Genomic DNA, 10,832 nt, shown 5'->3' with positions numbered 1-10,832 from the left:
AGTCAACTTGGCTGTTTGGCTTTCTTTCTGTTGTTGTTGAGTCTCATGCTGCTTCACGCTTCAACGTCAGTTCAGCCAAGGAACATTATGCCAAATTCGTGAATGAAAGAATAAAAGTCTGTTTGTGTGTTTAGTACAAGTTAGGATCTGATTTGATGTCACAAATCCAAATGGTCCAAACTGGAATGGCAAAAAACTCCACTTTAATATGATGAGAAAAAAGAAAGATAGGTGGCTACAAAGAGAGAAGCAGCAAAGATAAGAGAAAGGAGGACAAGAGATGGAGAGAAAATCAGTCATCAAATCCAGCCTGCTATTTATCAACCCCCTGTTTTCTTCTCCTTCCGTGCTTTGCAAGGAAATCAGCCAGCTTTTCTTCGCTCTTCTCTTGCAGCTGATAAAATCCCTGCTATCGTTCAAGGTAAATGCAGAGTTCAAAGGATGTCAAAACTGTTTGCAAAGCATTGGGCGTTGACATTAGCTTTGCAGCGATTTCTTTTTTTTTTCCATTTCAGACTTATCTTTATTTCTATTGATAAGGTGAAGCTGATTCATCAGTGTCAAGGGGCTGAACTTGATCGCTTCGGTTTTAATTTTTCAAAGTGACTAATGTTAAGACTATATGTTTTGTACGATAGCCAGATTTCTATCTGTGTTTGGTAATAGCTATAAATCAACCGTAGACATGTTTTTGTAGTCATGTAACAGTGTAGGTGTGTTTTGTGTTTAACAGGCTTATAAAACTATTACTACATTCCACGTGCGTGTTTACCTGCCTGCTCAGGTCCCATCTCCGACCAAACCCTCAATGTGTTTTTATAGTGACAGCTATAGATTCATCTATTCTTATTCTATCATGACATTAAAGTCTTTTGGTGGGTCGAAATAGCCACGATAAAAAATATCACACCTTTCTATTTATAGCAACATGATACAAAAACAGCTTTATTATATTTTGTTTCCAATTTCCTGTTTTAGATATCCCATCTAGTACATCTGTAAACCTAAAAAAAAATGGATTTACATTAAACTTAAACTGACTAATACAGTTTGATGTTGTAACTTTCACGTAAAACCAGCAGCAGAATTACAACTTTGGAAAAAAAGTGAGAACACTTCTGCAAACCATTTGAGTGTTTTTTCCTGCTTTGTTTACGTCTCATAGCGATAAAAGTGTAATAAAAATGATCCACAGAGGAGCTCCTTGAGTGCGACCTCCCTGTAAAATGTTACCTGAAGCTCTGCAAGTATTTTAATGAGCACATCATAAACTGAATATGCACTTCTGTTGACAGAGAGAGAGAGAAATAAAAGAGCACTGACTGCGTTTTGTCTGTTCTTTAACAAAGCAGTTTCTGTGCTCCGTCCCTCTGTTACTTTGTAATTATTTACCATTTATGAGGAGCATCGAGTCATGCCGGAAAGGCCAGTTATGGGTTTGATTTTCTCACAGGCAATAAAATTCCTTACAGTCCACTAACTAAGGTTTATGCAACTCTTGACTCAACCTGTTTGTGGAGGAAGCTCAGAATCCTTCAGTTGTTTCCCTGACAAAAAAGTAGTATACTTCAAGTTTATTTTATGAAGTAAAATAAGTAAAGTTGAAGTATATCTCCCAAGTATACTTTATGTAGTAAGTATACTAATATCAGTGTACTAGTAGTATACTTTCAAGTGTACTACTTCAATACTTCTTGGGACTAAATTGGCCCATTTTTTAGTTAAGTGTACTTCAAGTGTTAGAAGAGTAAACTTTGAGTACACAACTGGTTTACATCTAAGTTGTATTCTTGTACTGCAACTATATTATGAAGCAATCTATACTACAAGTGAACTTATATGCTGTTACTTTACTAGTTATATACTTTTAGCCCACTTTTTAGCTTATTAAAGAACACTGTAAAGTATACTCTTATTAAACTACTTACTTATTAGCTTTTAACTGCAAGTATACTTGTAAGTTTTCTTTAACTTATAGTACTTAGCCAATGATTTATGCATACTATTATGATACTTTTTCTATTTGACTTGCTGACTTTGATATTTTGTGATGAGATAAAAAATTAAATAAAACTAGTTTCTCTCACGTCTCCAACGAAGAATGCAAAAACATAGAACATTCTTGAAGATTTAAAGTAAATTAATATCAAAACATACGTTTACAAACTCTCAGATCCTCTAATAGGCTACTCTATCAAAAAGTAAGCATAAGCCAAGCATACTTAGACTTGTCAGTATAAGCCAAGTATACTTATAATTTAGTTAAGTTTATCTCTGTTAAAGGAAATAATACAACTGAAAGTATACTGTCTTATTTTAAGTTTAAAAGAAGTATACTAATAGCACACTTGAATAAACTTCTTTTTGTTAAGCATTGGTAGCTTGTAGGCTTTGCAAAAACACTTTATCTCCCGCTTTTTAAAAAAATAATAAGACTCTCAAAATGAGAATGCTTTGAGCCAGCTTAAAAAAAATGAAAAACTTTAGTATTGGTGTGATATTTTTAGATGCAAGAGGTGTGTAAGATTTGATGGATGAAGGTTTCATCAAGTCAAACCCTGACTATCAGCAGCTTCAGTTGGGCGTGCTTCCACACACACAGCGTGCACCTGTGCAGGATTGCGCTGAAAAGAACTGATAGCAGAGTGAAAGAACTTGACATTTGTTTTCCTAATCACCTCCGACACCTCCTTTCTGTTTGTGCAGAGCGAGAAGTATCACAGAGCTCAACAAAGGCTCCATTTACTCGCCGTCCTTATTTGTCCAAGCGTGTTTCCCTCCAGCTCCCTGAAACCACAAGCTCATTATTTCATCCTCCGTAATGTTAGCTTTTAAATCCACATCAGCACACTCATTTGGTTAGAGATGGCAAATATTTATGTGGCGGGTCACAAAAACACACACACGTGTGCACACACACACACACACACACACGCACACACGCAAGCACACATTTACCGTCCCATTTGTTCTGATTTCCTTTTTTATTTTCAGTTTGAGCTGGAACAGATTCAGAAGTTACTGGATTAATTTAGACCGGAGAAGTGCTGTGTTGTTTTGCTTTTTGTTTCTTAGTTCTTTGTTTTCTCATGGAAAGTGATACTAAATAGACTAATCAATGTGTACATGGATAAATGTTTCTCTGGATTGAATGATTGGGCTTTGGCTTTTGGAGCTGATCACTGAATTTCAAAACGAAAGTCCCAGACACTCAACTAAATTCATTATTTATTTATTTTCACTAGGGCTGTCAATTAATTAAAATGTTTAATCGTGATTAATCACATGATTGTCAATAGTTAATCACGATTAATCGCAAATTAATCACACATTTTTTATCTGTTCAATATGTACCTTAAAGGGAGATTTGTCAAGTATTTAATACTCTTATCAACATGGGAGTGGACAAACATGTTTGCTTTATGCAAATGTATGTATATATTTATTATTGGAAATCAGTTAACAACACAGAACAATGACAAATATTGTTCAGAAACCCTCACAGGTACTGCATTTAACATAAAAGATATGCTCAAATCACAACATGGTAAACTCAAGCCCATTCAATATTAAAGGACTCAATCCCTATTTTGGACGTGAGGCTTTGACTTTTCAAGGAGAAATGTTAATAACCGTCATTTCTGGATTAGGTGGGGCCCCCTGACTCCTCGGGCCCCTTGGTCTGTGCCCAGTAATCCATCCATGCCCTCAGCTGTGCTACAGGCTCTTAGCGAGTATGCTCGTGGGATGGAGCTTCGTCTCGATGTGGGAGTGAACACTGACGCTTTAACTTTAAAAAAAGTTGCTCTATTGTCCAGGTAAAATATTATGCCGCTAAAATATTTAGCTGCTGGAAACATCTGGATGTGACGAGGTCATTTGTGTGTTGGACCAGAAACATTAAAACATCACCAAAAAAACAGAGTGTGCCCCTAAATGCTCGGTAAATCACCAATACTTCTTTGAAACAGTTTTTCAGGTAGGTTTTCCTCCTCCCCCTCCCTCCACTCTGCGTCTCAGGTTGCCTGCAGTCAGGTAGGATGGCCCGAGGCCTCCGGTTAAATCCCCAGCCCAGACGTCTGCATAGCCTCATCGGGAGTCCTGCATTGATTGCTGCTTTAGTCTTTAGTCTCCCCTCATTGTTAATGGGAACCCTGCATTGTGAGGGGCCTCTTGTAGTATTGTCTTGCAGAGTGCTGGAGAGTTGGCCGTGTGGGCACCGGGGCTGCCAGCGGCTCCTGTGAGGTCTTGTTGACCTGCTGAATGGAGTCCGTCAGTCAGGGCACCAAAAGACCCAACAGGACTGAAGAATGTGGACAGACTGCTGCCGTCTGGATTAACAACAGTCTGACATAGTGACCACATACTATGGGAATATGTCAGAGGAACTTCAATAACACTCATGATAAAAATAGTATAAAAAATTCAATGGATGAAAACTGCCTTAATAATATGTATGCCATATGTATGCTATAGATTTAATTGTAAAACAATATTGAAACATAATGATGCTAAAACTGACCCTGGTTTTGTTGCATTGTTGTTAAAACAAACCTTTCTTAAACTGTGTGGAAAACAGTTTTTATGTTTTGCTCTGCTGTCATCATTGACTTGAGTCATAAAAGACGTATTTAACAAGTGAAAAATGATGTAAGTGCAGTGAGAATATATTCATATTTATATATAGAATTTATTTTTGGAGTTTCTCCATCTCCAACACTATAGTAACCTGTTTAATGGCTCTTCAGCAACATTTGAAGCTGCTGTCAGTAACTAATCATCAAAGTGTCTAATAGTGTACGTGAAATGTATTCATTCTGCAAGTTACTGTCAACACAAGAACCATTCTTAGCCTTTAATCTCCAAAATCCCAAAAGCTGCAGTCTGTAACTTTGAGCAAATATGATAAAAAGTTATTTTTATAAAACGGTCACTATATCCTCACAGTAGTGCATGAGACAGGTAATCTATGAAAAAAAATCATGTTCCTCTGTGTCCTCCTGGGCTATGATCAAACTGTCAAACTAGGCAGCGCTGATCAAATATGAATCAATATTCTGTTATTGTAATGCCTATTTCTCTCCTCAAATGTGTTCAGAAACACTTTTTAGTTTACTGTTTAGCTGTAAAATTAGAAAGTTTGCTCCGGTTGGTGGGCAGTGCTTGGTTTTGACTTGACCGTTTTCAACATTGCAGCTGGGTCACAAATCATATTTCATATTTGCTCAAAGTTACGGACTGCAGCTTTAAGTGGGCCGGTTTTCAGATAAATAAATTCACCTTAAAATGTCTCAAAATATCTGATGCATTAAGAAACTACAGAGCCTACATCCTTACAATAAACACTATTGACAATAGTCATTAGCATTTATAAGCCCCATAAACATTTAATAAATGGTTTATAACACACTATACAGACAAACTATATTCTGTATTGCAACTCTGTGGGCTTAAAGTGTTATCAACATTCAATTAAACACACACTTGCACTCATAAATGCATGATATAAACACATGAAACTGAAACAGAGAAACAGTAATTCCATATTCAGGAGAAAGGAATGTACCGTATTTGTGTTTAGACTCCACGTTGTTCCAACAGGATACCGTAATTAAACCTTCAAATCAATATCTGGCTCTGTGTTATGATTTCTCTCTCGAGCTTGTTGCAGAGCCATTGTTTCACTTAGCTAATCAAAGACTTGGCTGCTATCAGATCAGGGAACGTTTTAACGTCTGTCAGCAGACTGAACCGGCCGAGCTGCCGCTAACAGCCTCTCTCTCGGCACGCGAGACGATGCGAAAAGAACTACTGTGTGGAGGGAGAGAAGAAACTGTGAAACTCACAATGGAATTAACGACATTCCGCGTGACATGAGGACGCATTTTAGGCTTTTCACATGTCATTTGTACGCCACACAGCAAAACTACAGTAATGTCCACAGTTAGGATTAGGCAACAAAACCACTCAGTTAGGTTTAGGAAAAACATCATGGTTGAGCTTAAAGTAAGGACATAAACTAAGTAAAATGCGTACGGAAAACACGCCACAAACGTCACTAAAAGACATGTGACAAACGCCACTAACGTAACTTACAAAATAAAACACTAGTCTCAAACACCGGTCTCCTGGTTAATGTTGTATTCTATGTCACTAGCTCTGAGCGTAGCATATTTACGCAGATGCCTTTACATTTCAGTCCATTCAGACCACATGACGAACAAATGGCACGGCAAAAGCAAGAAAGGCGTTCTTATTGCACGCTAAACGCCTTGTGCATTATCATTTTATTTTTCATACGCCTTTTTGGAATTTGTATTTGCAGGCCATTTTGGGAAGTGCGTAATCAGCCTGGAAAAAAATCCTCAAAGTTATGTGAGATTTCTTTAAATATTAGTTTTTTTTTCTTGAGTTCAACATAGAGAATTGTATTCCCAAATGTAAAAAAAAAAAATATATACACAGTAGCATTTGGAAACACAATATGCAACCTTATCCTGACGGTCAGGCAGATAAACGCGAGGTTACCTCTTCAGTGGAGTCACTGGAGGGATGTGTGCCGGGCTCATGTAACTGAAGCTCACAGTGAATCTTGGTGACTGAGCCCACTCCTATTGTTCACCTGCATTGTGTTACATGGGAATGAGGACGGCAGGAAAACCAGCTTTTGTTGAACTCTTATATTTTGTATTATCACACCAGTGCTGGTGCTTTCGCGTGCACACACACGCAAACACACGCGCACACACACATTTACATGATATGCAAGAGGGCTTCACCACTTCAAAGGCCTCAATCTGCACAAAGCAAAAGGCAGGAGGAGGCAAATTAGAAGGGGAGCACGGGTGCTTCTTCTTCAGAGGGAGAGGAAGCACATCGGAAGGACCTTTAATCTCCCACAACCCGGCCAAATTGAACACCCGGGAGGAAATGACGTCGCATGATTTGCTGTGGCGATATCAAGTTGCAAAATCCGAAATTCATCACTGTCCCAGATATTATTGTCCCTATGCAGCATGACAGAGGTCATGTTGCTTGATATTGTAAGCTTCTCAACGAGAAGGTATTATGTTGCTAAGCCAAGCTGACAATGGAGAAAAAAGTAGTCCAATAATAATATTGAATTGAATTACAAATTCACACCGAGGTTGCATGACAGCTGTGGACTCACTTTTTTGTATAGTGTATAACATCTGTGGACATGTTTTTACTGATAAAAACATCTGTATTCTGGCATTTGAATGATGATTCAGAGCTAAGTACCCAAAACTGCAAAGACAAAAATATTGTCCCAAAGTGAAATCAGGTTTTTTGAGATTGTATTTTGCTTTTAATGTTAAAAATCCTTTGCCTTGCAATTACAAATATGTTTTTCTGATTCTGACCAAAAACAAGGCCTATATTTGTTTGCCGTCATGATCCTTGTTTTCTGTTTACAACATTAGAAGCTGGAGGGCTTAATCCTAAAGCCTTATTGTTCTGCACTGCATTTCTTATCAAACCTCATGGAGAAAAAATATAAACACGATTCTTAAGTTATGGATTGTAAAGGATGAAGCGCTAAAACAATGTTTGATGTAAATTGCAACCTTTAAAATAAGCCCGTGCCGTTCCAGCAGCCCAGCTTAACTCATCATCTCTCTCTTTGAGACAACCTATAATTGCAGACTTTTTAAGCAGCCCTGGAGATCTGTTGTAGATAAGCTGTCCAGCTTAACACAGTCAAGGCTTCTCGGTGGTTTCCTTTAGGCATGGCGTTCCCGCAGGCTGCAGATTTTGCGCCGGCGGTGTCACATTTCAAAGATGTTATTCAAAACACATTAAAGCGGAACGAGTGATTCATCTTGTAATTAGCAGTAGAGAAATGACGTGAAAGTAATGTTTCATATTCAAATGACAAATGGGTTCAAATGTGTCAGAGTGTGTCGGTTGTATGTTCTCTAACAGGAGACGTGGATCCACTAGATCATGAAAGGCCAACGGAGGACAACAACAGTTGTTGAAGTGATTAGTGGTCACAGCGTTTAGTAAAGGCAACTCTTTAATTACAGAAAACACCAATGGAGGTAAATACTCCGTCATCTGATAGCATCTCGGGTAAAGTGCCCCCCCCCTCCTTCTTCTCCCATCAACACCAAACACTAAGTGCAGGTAATGAAGCTGCAGCCCTGAGGTCTCAAAAGGAAGCAAGAATCACAATAGAAGTAAATCTAATTTCTATTGTTGCAAAAACATTCAGGCATTATGAAACCGAGGTGTTTTCAGGTTGATCTATCTGTGTTAACCAGCACAGGTTGGATAATCTATTCAGGAAAACTTCTGAATCAACTCATGCTTATACACTAATTTACTGGAACAACACAATGTGGGACTTTTTTCTTCAGAGAAAATAATTATTTTGTTGGCACATGCCAGTGATTTCTTCTCTGAGGCTGATTAACATCCTGCTAAATGAGGAGGAGCTCGCTTTAACTTGGCTCATCCAGCAGTGGCTTTCTTTGATTGAATTCAACAGTCAAACTGGTTTACTGGATTCAACCTGCGATGCTCAAGAGGACCTTAAAAAACTCCTACAAACACTAAAACAGATAAAGAAAGTTGGAGCCAAAGTTTATTACACCTTTATAATACTGTATGAGTAAGATTAGTGTTCTCCAGCTGGAGCTCCTCAGGCAGGTCTTTCCAAAGCCAAAAGCCAGGTCACCTTTGGTCTTTAACCTTGAAAGAGGAAAATTCAGGACATTTCTGCCTGAAGGTCTCAGGTTGAACGAAGGAAACAACAGTCCAGAAAGAAAACTGGTGTCAAATGAAGCAACAAGGACGCAATAATGATCAATAAAACACCCGTGAAGAGATGTTAATAAAGGGTAATTCTCAGATATTTCCAAAGTACCCCTTTTGTTGTTCAACCCGGTCTCATGAGAAGGCATATATATATAGCACAACATTACACTCCGCGTGTCATAAGGACGCATTTTAGGCTTTTCACGTGTTATTTGTGCACCATGCAACAAAATTATGTCCACAGGTTTAGGCAACAAAACCACTCACTTAGGTTTAGGAAAAACATCATGGTTGGGCTTAAAATAAGTATGTAAACTCAGTAAAATACGGAAACAACGTAACAGAAGTACAGAAAACAAGTCACAAACGTCACTAACGTAACTTACAAAACAAAACACCAGTCTCGAACACTGGACTTCTGGTTAAAGTTCTGCATTTGTTGGACCCATCCTCCGCCATAAGCAGTCTTTCTTGCTTTTTATACTTCGTCACTAGCTCTGAGGGTAGCATATTTACGTGGTTGCGTTTACTTTGTAGTCAGTTGTGTGTTATTTGTACGCCACACAACAAAATACGGTAACGTCCGCAAAATCACTTAATTAGGTTTAGGAATACGTCATGGTTGGGCTTAAAATAAATACGTAAACTAAAAAAAAATCATACGGAAACAACGTAACATAAGTACGGGAAACACGTCACAGTAAAAGTAAATCGCTAAACTTTCTGCGTGTCATTTATACGCCACGCAACAAAACTATGGTAACGTCCCCATAGGTTTAGGAAAAAAGTCATGGTTGGGCTTAAGTACGTTAACTAAATAAAATATGTACGGAAAACACGTGACAAACATCACTAATGTAACTTACAGTCTCGGCCCCCAGTCTCCTGGTAAAACAATCCTGTGTTTGTTGGACCCACCCTCCGTCATAAGTAATCTTTCTCGCTTTTTATTCTACGTCACTAGCTCTGAGCGTTGTATATTTACGTGGATGTGTTTACATTGCCATCAGTACAGACTACATGGCGTACAAATGACACGCCAAAAGCAAGAAAGGCGTTCTTATTGCACGCAAAATGCCTTGCGCTTTATCGTGGTATTCATATTCCTTTTAGTGCGAACAGTTTGTGACATTAGTTTTGGTTCCACGTTTCTAAAATTTACATTTATCTTTTGCTGAATTTTGCCAATTAAGTTTTGGTTGGAAACATACCAGAGTGCAGGACCATGACACCAGAGAGTTCACTCCAGGAAAACCATGATGCTGTCAAGAGTTTTTATCAATTTCTTCAGAAGACAGGCCTGGCCAAATAAAACAAAAACTATCCACTGTCTACATATTTGTATGATAAAGGTGAACTGACTCCTTAAAGTAGAAGGAGCAGCACATGTTGTCTGTTAAAACACATGCTGTCAAGATAAACAGAGCGTTGGAGTTGTTGAAACGATAGGCAATAAATCATTTAAAACTCATTTGTATAACTGAATTATTCTGGTGCTTGTGCGTGATTACTGGTGTGAGAAGATATCAGTGTCAATATGCCGTACTGTAGCACCGTCAGCTTGATTTGAATGAATATGAGTCACCATAGCTGCGACCATGGGTGTGCCGTTTGTTGTCCAACATTGAACTCCATTCACCCGAGATAACAGAATTTGGCCAAGATGGGATTTTGGATCATTTGAAAGAGAAATCTATCCGACATATCACGGTTTCTTTCTCCTTTCCATTTTGTATTTTTTAATCAGTCACTTATATCCCTGACTGACACAATAAGAGAATTTTATTTCTCATTGCTTTTAGAAACATTAAAGCAAGAAACAACTGGATTTTTCTTTTCTCTAAAATAAATATAATTAATTTTATTTGGTGGAGATAAAACGTGAAAAACATAACTTGAACCTGTTCCAGCTAATTTATCTGACAATCGGATACCTATATAACTGTTAGATAAGATAAGCCACACGAGGAGACTCATTTCTCTACATGCGTTATAAAACTACTTGGCATGGATTCAATCTCCTCCAACGGTAGATTAGATTAAAAACT

This window comes from Sebastes umbrosus, chromosome 12 (genome assembly GCF_015220745.1).
Source record: "Sebastes umbrosus isolate fSebUmb1 chromosome 12, fSebUmb1.pri, whole genome shotgun sequence".
Lineage (NCBI taxonomy): Eukaryota > Metazoa > Chordata > Actinopteri > Perciformes > Sebastidae > Sebastes > Sebastes umbrosus.
Note: the sequence above shows the minus strand (reverse complement) of the source record.